Source organism: Leptonychotes weddellii, chromosome 11 (assembly GCF_054177405.1).
Source record: "Leptonychotes weddellii isolate Sample4059 chromosome 11, ASM5417740v2, whole genome shotgun sequence".
In the NCBI taxonomy this organism is placed as follows: domain Eukaryota; kingdom Metazoa; phylum Chordata; class Mammalia; order Carnivora; family Phocidae; genus Leptonychotes; species Leptonychotes weddellii.
Window position 1 is genome coordinate 72,151,177 of NC_138379.1, and position 13,219 is coordinate 72,164,395.

The window sequence follows — 13,219 nt, forward strand, 5'->3', positions numbered from 1 at the left end:
AGCCTGGTGATGGGTATTAAAGAGGGCATGTTCTGCATGGAGCACTGGGTGTTATATGCAAATAATGAATCATGGAACACTACATCAAAAACTAATGTTGTAATGTATGGTGATTAACATAATAAAAAAATAAAAATAAATAAATAAGCTAATGATGTAATGTATGGTGATTAACATAACATAATAATAAAAAAAGAGAAAAAAAGAAATTTAAAAAAAACTGACATAAAAAATACAGAAAATAAAAATAGCCCCTATCTAGCTTTTTTAAAATGTAAAATTCATAACCATAAAGAAAATTTACAATCCAGATGTTTTACTACTAATTATATGACATACTTAAGAAATAAGACAGTCTTTCACAAACTCACAAACTCCTTCAGAAAATGAAAAAAGGACCACTTCACATTTGGTTTATGAAGCCAGAAAAACCCTGATTTCTAAACTTGACAAAAACATTTCAATTAAAGATTGTGATCAAATATCCCCCCATGAACACAGACACAAAGACCCTTCACAAAATACTAGCAAACCAAACCCAGCAATACAAAAAAATTTTAAATTATGACCATGTTGGGTTATACCAGGAAAGCAAGGTTGTTTTAACATTCAAAAAACCAATCAATATAATTTACCATATTAACAAAACAAGGGTGAAAATTATGTATTATATCAATAGATGACCATTTTAATTTAAAAATCATTTGGCAAAACTCAACATCCATTCACGGTTAAAACTCAGAGCAAAGTAGGAATAGAAGTGAACTTAAGCTGATAAAAGTCACCTACAAAAAATGTTACAATTAACAGTCTATTTAATTATGAAATATTGAACTCTTTCTCCTTTATGTCAAGAAAAGAATGAGAATGTTTCTTTTAAATTATCCTATTCAACATTCTACTAGAGGTTATAGCCAGTAAAATAAAGCACAAAAAGTAAATTAAAAGCATTAAGATTCAAAAGGGATAAATTCTGTTTACTCATAGAAATTGTAATGGTTTATGTAGAGAATCTTAAGGAATCTATCTATATACTAGAATTTAGAAGTGAATAAAGTAAGGTCACAGGATACAAACTAACTATACAAATATCAGTATGTAAATTTTAGATAATGAAATTTTAAAATACCATTTACAATAACATTATGAGACATAGAATATTTAGGAATAACAGGAACTAATGATGTGCCAAAGGTCTACATTAAAAACTATAAAATATTGCTGAGATTAAAGAAAATATAGGAGAGATATATAATGTTCACGGATTAGAAGACTCAATATTGTTCAACTGTCAATTCTCCCCAAATTTTCTATAGAGTCAATGTAATCCCAGTAAAAATTCCAACCAGACATTTTACCAACATTAACAAATTGATGCTAAAATGTATATGAAAATACAAAGGGCCTAGATTCGTCTAAACAATCTTAAAAAGAACAAATTTAGAGAACTCACATTACCTGGTTTCCAGGCTTACACAATTTTACTGGGGTGTTGATTATATAGGTGTATATATTTTTCAAAATATGTTGAATTGTACACTTGAGATCTGGGCCTGTAACTGTATGTAAATTTTACCACAATGAGAAAAATAATAAATAATTGCAATTTCCTGTGGGTAGACTCCATCACAAGAAGGTAAAGGGACTTTCAGGTGAGTATAGATGAGATACATAACAAATTCCTTTTCTTTCCGTCTCCTTTAGTAAATAACTCTGATGGATTATTCTATGTCATCTGGGATAAACTGAAAAAAAAACCTATCCAAGAATCTCTTCTCTATATACTTCTAAGTTAGTATTGGCCAAAACAAGAATTTTCACAAGATTTGGAAGGCAGCAATGAAACAGTAGCTAATAACCAGATGTGGTGATAGACACATGCAGAATTGCCCAGTGTGTTTCATCTTGTTCTCATTCTCATCTGCTCCTCATCCAGCCCTTTTTCTTAACTATTGACCCTGCTGAGCAACAGCAGACAGGCTCACCACCAGACCCGTGTCTGAGGACCCACAGAGATGATACCTGCAGAGAGACAACATTCCCCATAGCCCTTCCCCAGTGTTCCCTTTTAAATTTTCACTTCTGATTGTCTGGTTGGTCACTGGTTCATTTTCTATTCTTCCAGCTCCCTTTCTGAGCCTTCACTTTTCCAGTTTCTTCCAACTGTATAAGATATAACTGCCAAAATAAATCCCTTACTGTGGAACCCTTTCAGGGACTCTGATTCCCTGACTTATGATATACCAACACTTCCTTCTCTGATGTTGGAGTTGGTTCACGTAAATGAGAGCAAAGTGTGATGTGAGTTGAGTGCACCACATGCAGATGGAGGAATGGGGTATGACCCTGTGGTAGAACTACCATGGGGATAGACCTCAAAAAGATGACATTAAACCTCAAATAAGCTTTCATGTATCATTAGAGCATCCTAAAATCATAAGATGTACCCTTTTATGAAAATATGCTTCTCCATGAGTCATCTGATACAGATTCCGATTTCAAAACAGGAAGTTCAGAACAACCTGTCTTAGGTCTTTGAGTAGGCTAATATACGTAACTGAAAAGTCAAAGTGCTGAGAGATGATAAAAGTGTGTGTGTGCATATAGGCATATATTTGTATTTATTTCTAAAAATTGGAAAAACAAGCACATCTTTTTGAACAGAAAAAAAAAGAATAATATATCAGAAACAGTTAACATGGTCTTTGTATTTAGAAAATTATAGAACCTTAGAAAAATCATCTTATACTCTTATTCCTTATTCAATTTACCATAAAATTGGATATCAGACCAGTCCTAGCTTCTTCATAAAAGAGTAGGAAATAATTCATTTCTGCTCTGTTATAGTCATACTTTGTTCAACTGTCCTGTAAATAAAGTGTTATTAGCTTCATTCTACAGATAAATAACTTAATTAGATCCACACAATTTCTAGGGAGAAGAGCTATAATCTGATCTCATGTCTGTCTGAGTGACTCCAAGATTCGGTATTCCCACTCAACCACCCTCATTCTGAGCATGGACCTTCATTTGAGAAAAGGAGAAAAGCCAATGTGCAGATGTTATCTCTGTGAAATTATTTTGAAATATTTGTAAAGAAAATAATTTTTAAATCTTCCAGACTTTTATATATATTTATATGCTCCTGGTCAAAGTAGTCACTTTGAGAGAGTACAGATATATCCAAATGGGTTCAACAAAAATGCTATTTTCCAAAATACTTTTGGAACTCCTTTCTCAAAATTGCAGAATTGTGCACAATGCTATATATATATATATTTATTTATTTATTTATTTATTATATATATGTATTTATTATTTAAATACATATTTATTTATATTGAATATAAATATATATTTATATTCATACATATATATCTATATATACAACATACATACATACACAAATTTTATATATTAATATATACACAAATTTTATACCATAGATAGACATATAGATGTATACGGCACCCACTTTCCTCTATATTCTCTAACGTACACATAGAATCCAAGACAACTTTTTTGAGAAACAACACACGTATCAGGCAAACTGTGGTTGGTATAGCTGCATCAGAAAGAGAGTTGAACAATATGGCCTTTAAGGTCCTCTCCAACACTGAGATTCCCTGTAATATAATTTGTTATGTTTGTTTAAAAAAAAAATCACTCTATTACATTATGGTCACACCTCATAAAAACCACTATGCAAATGTAAGGTGGATCTTTGTTATGAATAATAATTTTATAATTGGCCTTTTAGTAGAATCTCTAATTGCTGAATTAATTTCCATCGGTTCTCACTATGAGGTGAGATAGGCCCCTGCTGAGTGCTCTTATAGCACCCTGATTTCTTACGTAGCAGGAGTCATACTTATTTGTTTGGTGTCCAAAGTCCCCTCCAGGTCTTAAGCTCCTTAATGGCTAAGGCATACCTGTTCATCACTGTGAATTGGACTGGCATCAGAGGAAAACAATAAATATGTTTAAATGAACGATAAATATTTGTTGAATGGCAAAACCATAGCCTGTGGACTCAATCTAAAAACCTTCCCCTGTCCTATAATTCCTGTGGAAATAATTTATGTGTCATTTACTAAAGGCTCCCCATGTGAAAAGCAGGAAGTGGACCTTATGTAGGGGAGAGACCTTGCATGTAGGGAGCATACAGCTTAGCAGAGAAGCCAATAAACACCTTACACAACCACAGGTAAACCAGATTACAGAAACTGCACACACTTCAGAGGAATTTGTTCCAGCTGGGGTGAACGTGGAGGGCAGGGCATCATGGGGCAAGGAAGCATTTCTGGCCCAAACAAAGAGAAAATCATGAGTAAAGACACAGTGCAGAAATATGAAAAACTTTCTGAACATAACTGAGCAGCCCAGGTTGGCTAATGCATATGGTCTGTGGTGGGGAGGGGGGCACAGAATTAGATGTTGACTTTGGTCATGGGAAAAGAGCCATCATTGCCAGGTGTGGTAGGCTGAATAATGGCCCCAAAGATACCCAAACTCTAATCCCTGGAACCTTAATGTTACTTTATATGGCAAACATGACTCTGCAGATGTGATGAGATTATACTGGATTATGCCAATAGACCCTAAATGTAAAGACAGGGGTCCTTTTAAGAGGAAGGCAGGGGGAGGTTTCCGAGTAACAGAGAAAGCAAAGTGACAACAGAACAGAGAAAGAATTGAAGATACTACCCTGCTGAACTTGACGATGGTAGAAGGGTCCAAAGAAGTGCGAAAAGGTGAGAAAACAGATTCTTCTGCATGGCCTGGACAACACCTTGGTTTGGGCCCAGAGAAATGCATTTCAGATTTCTGACCTCCAAAACTGAGTAAATGTGTATTGTTATAAACAACCACGTTTGTGGTAATTTGTTATAGCCATCATAAGAAATTAATATAACCAGGTTAAGGCATTTGAGTGTTATTTGTTAAGCAATGAAGAGTCATAAAAATTCAGGTAGAAATAGATTGAGGGAAGGCAAATAGAAAGGGTATGATGAGGGAAAAGTGAGGAATGGCAGCTTGATTTTAGAAGTGGGTAAAATCTCCCTGGATATTTTGTTAGCAAAGCATTTTGGGATCCTCTAGGATGAAAGGTGCTGGAGAAAATGTAATAACGCTAATAAATATTCTATGATTTCTCTGGAACATGTCCTCGAGTGAACTACAAGGCAGCTCTAAATGTTACAATAAGAGATGTGGGAGACTCAGCAGTTTGGGGTCTCGGGGGTTCCATAGAAACCATGACTATGTTTGTCTCTGTTCCCTGGGGACTGGCATCCTCACATGTCTTCCTCCCCAAACCATAATTCACAGGAGCTCCGGGAGCAGCAGCAAAGAGCAGAGTCAAGAGCCGTTCAAGGCAACAATAGCAAGAAAATAGTGTCATGAATTATTTAGCATTTAACCAAGGCAGCTCAAGACCCATTCCAAATACTGAGGCAGTGATGAGTGGGTTAATCCATATGGGTTTGTCACGAGTGGTCAGCCTAGACCACCAAAGTTTATATTGGGGACACCTGTCTATGCCGGGACCTAAGACCCGCTGATTCCTCTACCTCATAGGTCAAAAACTGGCAACTGAGGCTTTAACCCCCCAAAAAGCTGATTTTTAAACCTTTGTCATCTTCTGAGAGTCCTTGAAGACTCAAAAGAGGCCATGACCCTGAAGGAAAAGAGCCCCACATTCCTCTCTATCTTGGAGCTGAAGGGAACCTTGGAGACTGTGTCACACAAACCTCTAATTTCACATCTGAGAAATTCAAGGGCAGGGAAGTCAAATGACCCAGCAGAAAAGCCTCTGGTTTCCCAGCTAGGGATCTTGCTACTGGACCACACCCCTCCAGTCAATTTCTCCTTGGGAGCAGGAGATTCATGTATCACCTAGGGCCGATGTTTTGGAGAAATATGTATCCAAATATCATTGCCCTCTGGAGAAGGAAGGGATTTCTCCACAGGGATCTGGCTTTTCTTTCAACATCTGGGTCCACTTTTGAGCTTAGCCCACCTATAAGCACAATTAATGGAAAAGGAGCAGTGAGCATAGAGTCAAACGGACCTGCAGTCAAATTCTAGCCCTGTCACTTTCTTGTTGTGTGATCACAAGCAAGTCATTTGACCTCTCTGATCCCTGGTTTCCTTAGGTGTAATTATGGGATAATAATTCCTACCTCAGAGCTGCTATGAAGATTCAGTTGAATGATACAATGGATGCAAAAGGGCTTAATAGAATGCTTAGAATATACTAATGCTGGATAAGCTCATGTTGGACCTGAATTTAAATGAGTTTTTAGGAACACAAGTATGAATATGAAGGCTTCCAAAAATACCTTCACTCATAGCCTGTTGTAAATACCTAAAATTCTACAGTTAGCAATATAGACCTTAGGTTCTAGAAAAACTGCCAATCTTTGGGAATTACCATTAAAATAAAGATGCCCCAGAACCTCAAGCCAGTATTACTTAACACCTCAGCAGGAATTAATTGCTATGGAGAAACAATAGAGGTCTTCAGAAATAAGAGAAAAGAGGTATAGGGGAGGAAAACAGAGAAGTGATTTGTGCTGAAAAGAACCAAACATTTATCAAATTCTCAATTTTCTTTGGACCAAAGGGACACAGTAGCTGGAAATCCAATGAATTTTTGAAATTCTAAAATGATCCTAAAAACAATGTTTATTTTCTTATTTCCATGTTTTGCAACACTAAGATTGTTGATAGGGAAAAAGGGCAAGGCCCACCAAGTTCTCCTAGATGTAACACTGTTTGGGGCCTTGTGTTCTGAAGGCAGGGAATCTGCATCTACCCACTTGATTTATTTCTTCATTGATATATCTGGCTTTTTGATTTGGCACACACTTATTGAACCCTTGGAGACATAAAGAGTAACAAAGCAACAACCTTCTCTTGAAGAGTTGACCTTCAATTCAGATAGAGATTTGAAGCAAGTAATTATAATACAATGTGACACGTGCTTTATGGAAGCATGAACACTGAAGGAAAACAGATATGGAAAGGATTTTTTCTGGCTTGTGGGTTTGAAAATAGGGGGAGACCAGAAGGCTTCACAAAAAGGAGACATCTGAGTGTTGATGTGGGCCAAACACTCTGCGGATGGGAAGAAAATTCTGAAATAGGATAGTATTAGCCAAAAACTGAGATGTATAAGGGCCACGCATATTTGGTGATTCTGTCACTTCAGGAGTCATTCCAGTTATGAAGCTGTTGTCTCTCAGCTCAGAAGCCCCATTCTTCCTTGGCCATGTGGTGCTGAGGCTGGGGATCTACAGATTACCTGCCTCCTCTGTCAACTGGCTCCCCCTTAAGTCCCACAAACAAGAGCCAGCAGGGGGGAGTATGGGAACTGGTCCTTCCAGTCAGCACTGGCCCATTAATGGCTCTTTACCCTGACAGCAGCAATTGGTTCCAACCTCTAGGGTCCTTTGTCTCCCAGACTTGTTGTGCCCCATGGAAATATAAGCCCCAGCAGGGCAGCTTCCCCTCATCAGAAATTTAAACGCAGGAGCATGAGGGCCATTCTCTGAACTCATGAAGTACAGAGGAAGCTAACTCATCCTCTTCAGAGATATGAGGACCTCTTCCAAGGGACCCCTCTTCTGAGCTCCTAAGGTACTGGCAGCCATGGGGTATCTCTACCTCCTTGGAGATCTGAGTCTAATCTCCACAGAGCTCCTTCTCTGAGCCTCTAGGTTCTAATAATCCCAATGTCTTCCCTTTGACCCCCCAGCCTTAGGACTGGTAGCTGCTTCCTGTAGTTATAACCCCTGCAATACCTCAATGTCCCCTTTTTGTTTCTGTCACGCCTCTAACACCTGTCTAATTAATTCCCATTCTAAATTTCCTCTGTCCAGATACCTAGAGAGGTTTCTGTTTTCCTGCTTGGATGCTGCCTGATATTCCATACATGAATTACAAGATGAGGCTGGACACATGGGATGGGAACTGGATTGTGGAGGGCTTTTTATCCCATCAATAGTGTTGGACCCCAGCTTATAAATAAGGAATGAGGAGCCCCTGAAGGTTTCTAGGAAGGAGATGCCATTATAAAGGTGATAAAAGCTGTATTGGCAGTGGGTCACAGGACTAGAGTAAGGCAGGCAGATGAATTAGGAGGAAATTTCAACAATGTGGGCGTGGAATGTTAAGAACCTGGCCATGGCAGAAGAGATGATGGGAACAGAACATATTTGAAAAACCATTCCGAGGCTTCATTCTATTGGTGGGTAATACAGATGCCTTTGGTTGGAGCAGGCTTAGGATTCTATATTTCATCAGATATGACTCTCACCCTTTCTCTGGAGGTTCAGGAGATGTGGCATCTGAAAGAGAAACAGGTCCTTGGGGCAATGGGACATGGAGGTAAAGATATGGGCACTGGGTTGGAATTCTTCTTCCATCACAATCTAGGGAGAATAGCATAAAATACTTACTCATCAGGTCTCAGTTCTTTTACCTTCAAAATGGAGCAAATTAGGGCGCCTGGGTGGCTCAGTCATTAAGCGTCTGCCTTCGGCTCAGGTCATGATCCCAGGGTCCTGGGATCAAGTCCCACATCGGGCTCCCTGCTTGGCAGGATGCCTGCTTCTCCCTCTCCCACTCCCCCTGCTTTTGTTCCTGCTCTCGCTATCTCTCTCTCTGTCAAATAAATAAATTTTTTAAAAATCTAAAAAAAATAAACAAAACAAAATGGAGCAAATTATACCTATATCAAATGGGTTTTTAAGTGCCATGTTTCCCAAATGGACTGACCGTTAGAATTATCTGGAGAGCCTTTGAAAAATGTCAATTATCAGACATTGCCCTAGACATACTGAATTAAAATTTCTCAAATATGAGTCATGAAAATCTGAATTTTTTTTCAGCCTCCCATGTGATTTTAGCAGAAAGCTATGTTGGGAACCACTGACTTAGAATTTATTATGGATAATGTGTGTGACTGTGTCTAGCTCGCAATTTACTATAGTCACCACTGCCAATGCCCCACCCATTTTTGCTCTTGGCACTTAGACTCTGGTACATGCAGGTGGCCTCCTTGTGCAACCACCTGCAACTCTACCTGAGAGGCTTTACCAGCTGCAGGAGCGTGCTTGGCCCTCAGGGAAGACAACCCAGGGGCATGTTCTACACACTGGGAATGAGTCCTAGCTGCTCACAGAAGCACCCTGCTCATTATTGCACACTGTGTAGGTTACCTTCCCTCCTTCCCTGTCTCGCTCAAACACTCTTCTACCAATACATCCTGACATCACATCCCAAACAAACTATTTATACTCAAATCCTTTTCTCAAGGTCAACTTCTGGATGAACCAAACCTAAGATATGAACTTAGTCACTGTTAGAGTCTTCCCTCTTCATACTTCGCAATCTCAGGTTCAGCAGATAGGAATGACTACCCATCCTACCTATCCTACCCTGGTAAGGTGCTTTAGAGAGGACAACATATCCTTATAGACATTTTTAATCTTATCTGATCATTACAACAACCTTGGTCATCCCCTTCCATGAGGAAACTGAGACCCCAGTTGTTAAATGGTTTACACAAGACCACATAGAAAGTAGTAATACCAAGTTTTAAAATTTAGTTTTTCCATAATAGCAACATTTTTGAGAATCTGATGAAATGCATATGTCCTTCCCTAATTTCATCCCCCCAAATGTAGACACCGACCTACTCACAAATTTTCACATATTCCAGGATATTCATGGACTTCATGTCCCATGGATTCCTGTGGGAGCCAGATGTTGCAGGTAGACCCAGGGCAACAATCCCTGCATTTCTGGCAGACTCTAAGTTTCTTCTCACCAGGATCATTTTTCCCTCAAGATTTCACTCAAGGCCACATAGCCCACCATATGCTTCTTTTTGATGATTTGAGTTAGAACTTGAGGGGACAGCAGTGCTTATCAAGACCTGATCAACCTTGTATATTTAAGGCAGGAGAAGAGAAAGGCCCTTGCTATCTTGAAAGCATTCATCAACAGACAGAACTGGCAACCAACAATCAAACTACAAGAACAATAACAACAACCACAAAAACAAATCTATGAATAGGTTCATTTTTAGAACTCAGTCTGCAACAAGAACAGATAGTCAATAAATGGACGTGCTTCAATGTAAAGAGTTAGGAGAGTTTCATTTCAGAAAGAATACCTCTCCCTTACTCATTAGGGAAGACTTTCTAAAGGTGCCAGCTCATGTGATATTTGAAACATGAAGATCTTAGCCGATGCTCTGACAGTGGCCATTCTTCAAGAGGCAAGAGCACAAATTCAGCTTCTTGGGTTCACTAGCATGGGCAAGTCACCTAAATTCTCTATGTTTCACTTTTTTCATCTGTACAATGAAGATGATAATAGTACCTACTACATCATGTTATTGTGGAGAAGAATAGGAGTTAATACCTATATAGCACTAAGAACAGGGTCACACTCAACAAGAACTCAGTAATTATCAGTTATTTGCCTTAGAAATGCTCCCCATGGAAAACAGATCTTGGGGCAAAGCTCATGTAATAACCCTTAATAGGGAGGGTGACAGTTAAAATTCCAGGACACAAAATGAGAGGAAAAGGAAGAGAGCAACAGGGAAGCAGGGAACGCAAGTACAAGGTCCAAGGTCCTATGTTAACAAGATGACCGCAGCTCCACAAGAAAACATCACCGGTTTTTCATCCCGATGCTCAACTCCAGAGTGGCCACATGGAACCACCACCTTTAAGAATAAATGAGTAGGAAGAAAAAGACTAGACATTTTCTCTCCTATCTCCTTTGCATCTCCCATCTTTCACTAGTCCTAGTTCTGTGCAGTGTGACCAGGCCTGCCTCTGTCACTTCTGGACAAGCCAGTGCCTCTGTGTGTCTTATCAAGTCAGACCCAGGCCCAGGAAAGTGGTGAAGGCCTCAGGGACAGGGCAGCAGAAATGGTCCAATGGATCTGGGACATCACATTTACTGGGTCCACTGCAGTTATTATTGTAGTTCTCTCAAAACTATTATTTTCCAACATGTACATTCATCCTTTTCTGCCAATCAAGTTGTGAGTTCCTACCCACCTAGTCCTGAACAGAAGTTTCTCTCCTGTTTTCTGCTGTAATCACAGAAACACTAGATTAAAGCTTCCTTCCCTGAATTGAATTTCAGTTCCATGAAAGGGCCACCATGAATCTATGAGAAGAAATGGATTTGTGGCCAAGAATCAGGTGTGTGGTTAAGATTAATAGAGGGTTTTCATTTTGAAACTAAAGAGAGAACGTTTTCCATTCAGGCTTTCTAGATACAATGTCTCAGAACAGAGCTGGACCTGGAGAAGAGGCCTACCAAGAAGAATTCAGGCTATCTTCAGCTCCAGAACCTCAATACTGACCAGTAGAAGCTAAACGTAAGAACCTGAAGGCTTTGAACTGGAAGTAGAAAGGCTCATGCTAATGCACAAGTGTCGCAGGTTGGGTTCTCTGGGAGCAGACTGTGAGACAGAATTTGGAGTGCAAGGAGTCCACTAGGGATCAATAACTGAAAGAAAGGGGAGGAAGCAGGACGGGGCAGAGGACAAAGAAGAACTGTCATACAAACCCAACAAGCTCAGCCAACCCAACCCAGCTGGGAGCTCTGGAGCAAGTAGTGCCAATCATAGTTGCCACAGTGATCACAAAGCCAATGCCAGGGCTTTATACCCTACCTGGCTCAGGCACTACACATACATTGCCTCAGAAAGATATGACCTCAAGGGAGGCCACCCCTTCAGCTGCACTACACCCTGAGAAGCTGAGGGTGGGAAAATGCCTGTCTCACATCCGGGCAACAAGTCTTCCCTAAAGGGAATCTGGATGACGCATCTCCCTGTGCTGGCCACAGTGGTTTATCTAGCTGCATGACTCTAATCCAAGAGGATCCTGAGCCTTTGGTCACCATGCCATTCTCAGGGCTGGGTTGCTAGACCTGTCCACTTATAGTCACAATTAGACAAGGCAGTACCAAGAAATGTCTCATATATTGTTCTCTGGGCCCGTTGTGTCCTACAGTTCCACCAAATCCTGATTACTGGGATCAGTTATACAAACTTGGTGACTCCTCTTTTTGTCTATTACTTGATGAATACAAATGCCCAAATTGCCAAGGGCAAAGCCATAGCAAACAATTCAGTGGAAATCTTACTCTGTTCCTGGTCAAACTATATCCTTAGGGAAGCCAGAACTTTTAACCCTATAGAGCCTAGAGTTGTACAAGTTCCCCAGTGGGCATTAGGGGCATCCTAGTGGGTTCAGCCCTGCTTTCACCCTTTGTTTCCTGGGCTCATGTGTTTGTTTTGTTTTGTTTTGTTTTTCTGTTGTGACACAGTGCCATGTAAAGATTTTTGATTCAGTGAGTATAATGCATCTCGTAGGACGGCACCCCATCCTTGCATAATGTTGCCTCCAAACTAATGCTTCATCTTTGCTTTTAACAAACCATTCCAATGCTCTATCAGTTCAACAGAATCTGGGTAGTGTGGAACGTGGTGTGTCTAATGAAACCCATGGTCATGGGACCACTCTGTACATTTTTAATTTTTTTATTTTTTTGCTGTAAACTGGATTTCCTTCTCTGGCACAATGAAATGTGGGATTCAGAGTTAATGGATCAGACTCTTCATATGCTCTCTGCTGAGATTGCTTGCTGAGACCAGTGGACCAGAAATGTAAACCCATGCCTAAAATATCTGTGTATTCCTATGAAAATGAAACCCAGCCTTTTTCAGGATGGAAAAATAGCTGCAATGGACTAAATATTTATATACCCCCCCAAATTTTTTATGTTGAAACCCTAACATCCAATGGGATGGTACTAGGAAGTGGAGCATTTGGGAGATGTTTAGAACATAAGACTGGAGCACTCATGAATGGGAGTAGTGCAATTATAAAAGACACCCCAGAGAGATCCTTTCCCGCGTCAGCCATGTGAGGACACAGGCATCTATGAACCAGGAAAGATGCTCTTGCCTGCCACTAAATCTGTTGGTACTTTGATCTTGGACTATGCTGCCTCCAGAACTGTGAGAAATAAATTTCTATTGTTTATAAGCCAATCTATCGTATTTTTGTTTTAGTAGCCAGAAGAAGTAAGACGGTGGCCAACTTACCCTCAAATGTCCAGTTGGTCTCTTTAAGGAATTGTGCCATTTTGGAGTCTCAGCATTATTCTCTGTTGC